The sequence below is a fragment of the Gavialis gangeticus genome, unplaced genomic scaffold, assembly GCF_001723915.1.
Source record: "Gavialis gangeticus isolate Ggan-Ray unplaced genomic scaffold, GavGan_comp1, whole genome shotgun sequence".
Lineage (NCBI taxonomy): Eukaryota > Metazoa > Chordata > Crocodylia > Gavialidae > Gavialis > Gavialis gangeticus.
The window spans coordinates 129,251,383-129,256,639 of record NW_017729022.1 but is presented as its reverse complement, the minus strand read 5'-3'; the positions used below and the strand labels follow the sequence as shown (position 1 = coordinate 129,256,639).

Sequence of the window (5,257 nt, the reverse complement as noted above, 5' to 3'; positions counted from 1 at the left end):
TTTTCAGTCCAAATGATGAAGGATGTCATTGATATATCTTAAGTATAACAAGGGTTTGATGTTGCAGTTCTTGAGGAAGTCTTCTTCCAGGTGGCTCATAAAAAAGTTGGCATACTGTGGGGCCATTCTGGTGCCCATAGCTGTTCCATCATCTGGAGGAAGTGTTGATTATTGAAAGTGAAATTGTTGCATGTGAGGATGAAGTGTATAAGGTCAGTAATATCTTTGGGTCTGTATTCTGAGTTGTAATCCTGTTCCTGTAGATATGCAAGGCAGGCTTGGATGCCATCCTGGTGTGGGATGTTGGTGTATAGGCTGGTAACATCCATGGTGGCTAGGAGAGTGTTGCTGGGAAGGTGGTCTATGTTTTTAAGTTTTCGTAAAAAGTTTGTAGTGTCTTGTACAAAACTTGCTCTGTGGGTGACGAGTGGTTTTAGGATTGATTCAACAGAACCTGATATTTCCTCAGTTAGGGTCCCATGGTTGGATATGATAGGTCTGCCAGGGTTCCCTTGTTTGTGGATTTTAGGGAGCATGTAAAAAGTCCCCAGGTTAGGTAGTGGGAGGGATTAAGGTCTGCAGTTTTTCTTGTAGTCTTGCTGGAAATGATTTAATGGTATTGTTGAGTTTCTTGGTGAAAAGGTGAGTAGGATCTTCTTGTAGTTCTTTGTAGTAGATGGTGTCAGAGAGCTGTCTGTAGGCTTCCTTCAAAATTGTGACTTTTTACTAGCCTTTGGCTATGAAGGGTGGCACTGTCCCAATCAAAAACTTGGCAGTTCTAACACCTTGCCTTTCCTACCACTTGAGCATTCACGTGCTAGATTTCTGTTATGGCAGGGGTTCTGGCTAATAAGTGTTCATCTAACATTTTTCAAGGAAAGGTTTGCAATAGTAAAGCAGTTTCTCTAATAACCAAATATCTGGCGATTCTGACTTTATCAAAAGAATAGATGAAAATTAAGAATAGCTGAATTTTACAAAAACTGTAGTCCTGTATTCAAAATTTTATGGAGCACTGTCATTTATATAGATCTGCTGTTCAGTTGCTTTTGCAGCCTTTGAACACATGTTGACAGTTTACAATAGTAAGGCTCATAGATTAGGGGCACTCATTACATGTAAACAGGCTTATATAAACTGATTTGAAAATGGCTGAAATCAGTTTGAGATAGACCTGCCTCAGCCGCTGTCCCGTTCCCTCCTGCATTGTGGGGGGCTTGATCCCCAGCTCCACTCCCTCCCTCACTACCATTGGGCGGGGTGGGAGATGGGGATGCAGATTGAGGCCCCACATGAGGGAGGGAGCAGAGGAGGAGCAGGGGCTGGGCTGAGTGGGGCCCTGATCAGGCCAGGTGGTGGCACAAATGGAGGCCTGGGGGGCTTTTTGGAGCTAATCAAAGCCTGGCTGGTAATGTCCCTCTGTTCCTTCTTTGTTTAAGAGCTTGAACTAATGAGAGAATGAGAGAAGCTGTTTGTTTTCTGATGGGGTGATAAATGCATTTATTAGCTCTGTTCTATTATCAAGGGGGTGGGGACCCCCCCCAATCCTGCTGGGGCCTGGCCATACCCCTGTCACCTCAGTCCTGTAGAAGGGAAGAGAGGGCTGCTCTAGCACCCCCTGGCTTCTAGCCTGAGCTACTGCAGGCACATGTCTGTATTTCTGGGCTGTCTGTGCAGTTATAAAGTGATTCAGCCAGGTTAGACTAACCTGCAAATATTGAATCAATTCAGGCTCAAGCTTTTTGAATCTGTCCCTAGCCATACAGGTCATGGGGAGGAGGGAGGGTGTACAAACCACTTTCTCAATGTAAATAACAGTCACTTGACTGAAGACAGGTAGGATGCTTTGGTACCATTTACTGGCTGTTTGCTTGCATGCCCATGAACTAAAAGCAGCAGCTAGTTTATTGCTTTAAGGCAGTGTTGTCAATCTTTTCTCCCTGCAGGCTGGATGGGTGGTGCCAAGTCCATCTGTGGCCTGGATGTGTCTGGTGGGTTCAATCTAGTATTCCGAGCTAGCTCAGAGGGGCTTGAGCCAGCCACAGGGGTGGTTCAGCCTGACTGCACCACCTGTCTGCCCAGGGGTGAAGGGGGGATAGGCAGGGAGTGGCCAGGGGCCCCAATATGGATGCTGAGACGGGGGCATGGGGAGAGGCTCTGCCCTGATTGGGATGCATGGGGGGTAGGCTCTTCCTGGCTTCCACCACTTCTTCGCGCCCTAATTTTCCAATCTGTAGGGATCCCTGCAGGCTCTGTGGGCCAGATTTGGTGCATGGGCTTGATGTTGAGTACCCCTGCTCTATAGCAGTGATTCAGAGTGTTGCCCTGCTGCAACTGTCAAGCTCTGCCATGCCTCTGTTTTTGGGAAATACTTTGTGGGACCACATCAGGAAGTGGCTACAGTAAGAAGGGGAGCTATGCTGCGACCTGGGGTCACCATGAGACTGCTGCTGGTGACCCGTCTGAGAACTGGGATGGGCAATGTCCCCACAGTGGTTAGGATACAGTAAGTGCCACCCCTGTCCCTGTGCTCTCTGGTGGGTGAGAGGTGCCCTATGGGCTTCATTCACTGGGGCAAAGGCAGTAGGGAGCAAGTTTCCCTTGTGTTGGGGAAAAGAGGGACTCTCTCTGCCCACTTTTCTGTAGACTGTGCTTCTAAATTTGGAATAGCTGAAGACAGTACCCTGAATCTAGAAAGGCTGAAAACCACTGCTCTGAAGTAAAACACTTTATGAGCAGTGCAATTGGGTTCCACATCTAAAATGAGATGTGCTTATAGCTAACAGCCTTTCTTCTATGGGCTTTTCAAAGGGAGTGGCTTCCAGACCTATCTTCAGGCAAGGATGGGGTCTGCCTTTGGTGGAAGTACAGAGTGAACTTAATGGAACTGTGATTGTCTGCAGGCAAACTACAGTAAAGAATTGAGAACACTCCTTGCCTCCTCCAAAGAGCACCCTGTACAGCCAGCGGTGATCAGTTTAGGATTATTTTGCAGCAGTATTTTGTTTACATCTTTTATGGGATAATAGAGGACCATATAAAAAGTCTTAATTGTAATGGAACTTTTGTATGACATTTTGTTAAAATAAAATGAGTTTTGAATGTGTATTCTTTATATTAAACAGAAACAATCTCTTACTTTACACTGTTAAAAACAGTGGTGCAAAATAGAAAAATTTAAGTGCTAGTAATGATGCTGGCCATCCATTTCATTTTATGCGTTTAAAATAATTGCTGTTCTGCGTTTAACCTACAATTAGAAGTGATGAAAATGCTGTATGGGCGTATCCAAGTTAGCTCTTACTTTGAAGTGATATCTTATCTTAGCAGCCACTTTTGTAATGTTTGCCTTATGCTGTTAAGATCTTATATTTTATTTTCTTTTTAAAGAAAGGAGTGGGGATATGGGTGGGGAATGGTAGATTTGTGCTGCTTAATCTTTGAGCTGGCTCCCAAATTAGTTTTTGAAGCTCTTACTACATTAAGGAGAGTCTGGTAGAGCAAGCTGCCACTCTCCCTTTTTAATTTTTCTTTGGTTGGAGGCAGTTGCGTGGAGGGCAGCTGTACACTAAAGTATATTGTGATGATTAAGTCTTTGGTACAGAAGAAATGCATTTGCATTATTCTGAGAAGGAAAGGCCTGTCATTTTTTTGCACTGAAGCAGTTCTAGCATACAAACAAGAAGATTATTGTACAAGATGACCTAAAGGTAAGTAAACAACAATACAACACTAATCCCCATGACTAATTCAATCCCAAATGTTCATGGCTTAAACCACCCTTGGGTGTAATTAGTCAGTGTTTGCAAAGCACTGTCTGAGCGTCAGGCATTTAATATTAATTGTAACATCTGCTTAGTTTCTTTTCAGAGAGAATTTTCAGGTTAGTATTGTACATATGCAAAACTTATTTTGACATTAATGTGAATTAAACCTATCTAAAGAACACCATCTTTGTGTGTTCTGCATGATGGCCATATAAATCAACCTAATGGCATTTTTGTGATTAAACAGCCTGTTCAGATTACTTTTACTAATTAGTGTATGATCAGAGCCATTGGTACAGTCATATCTTTATTAGGATAATAACACACACAACATATGAAGCCATTTCAGAAGGGCAGCAGCTGTCACCTTCTAGTTTTTATCATCTCACTCACCCAAAGTCATCTCAGCTAGGACTTGAACCCACTTCTCCCATGTGGTAGGCAGGAATGCTGCTACACAGCCACCTTCTAGTTCTTAGGTGGGAGCAATACAAATGTAGCAACACTGCTCCCACTTAACTCCTGGATGAAGCAGTGTTCAAGTAAGAACAGATTTGCTGCATTTGTTACAAGTGGACAACTGGGGGGATGATGCAACTACCTTGTAACAGCTGCTGCTTCTTTGAAACATTCCCATTTTTTTAAATGGCTCCAAAGGGACTAGATGCATGTACATGATTTCAGTGATAAAGGCCAGGGTTGACCAGCTGGAGGCCCATGGACTACATGTTGCCCATGGAGGGTTAAGTTGAACCCCAAGGTTCTTGCCTGGCTGCTGCTTTTTCCCCATTGTTCCAATTACAGTGGCAGCTCAGCTGAATTCTCTGGGCTTCCCCTCCCTGTTCTGGTTTATACTCCCTGCCCCTAAGAGATGGGACTGTATGGTGAACTGGGGGTGAGACTGGCACTGTGTAGGTATGTGATGCAGCAGTGTTATTGCGGGTGTATAGGGTGAGGTGGGAGGGGGTAGGTTTACAAGGTGTGTGGCCTGCTCGGGGTTGGGAGCATGGCTTACCTCACTGGAGCTTCCAGCTGCTTAGAAATTGGACAGCCCTGATAAACTGTACGTTAAACACATTTAGAAACTGAAGTTGATGCAGAATGCCATCACTTGGTTTTTTGAGTGGGGTATCTAAGTGGGAACATATAACCCCCATGTTCTAGGATCTGTACTCCCTGTCTGTTGGTTTCAGAGTGAGTGTATGGTGTTGATTAGAACTGGCAAATCCTTTATAAAGTCTGGAAGTGGCCTGAACAAGGGTCCCCTTTCTCCTCATGTTATAATTGCTTCAGTTGCTGTCAGTCAGTTCATCCAAGTTGCAGCCCTCAGGTAAGAGAGAACTCTGGATGTTGGAGTTTATCTCTTCCAATTCAAGATGGCTTTCTATGACCAGGTCACCAAATCCTTAGATGCAGGGGTAGCAGTGGGCATAGTTTTCCTGGACTTTCAGAAGGCCTTTGACACTGTCTCTCACCCCGTTCTCATTAAG

The 5,257-nt window shown here is 44.5% G+C and overlaps 1 protein-coding gene across 1 annotated transcript in view; it reads left to right on the top strand.

Annotated features, from left to right (window-relative positions):
- The window catches only part of ABHD12 (abhydrolase domain containing 12), a 111,031-nt gene that overhangs the window by 18,256 nt on the left and 87,518 nt on the right, over window positions 1-5,257 (top strand). The gene's annotated exons all lie outside the window — the stretch shown is intronic.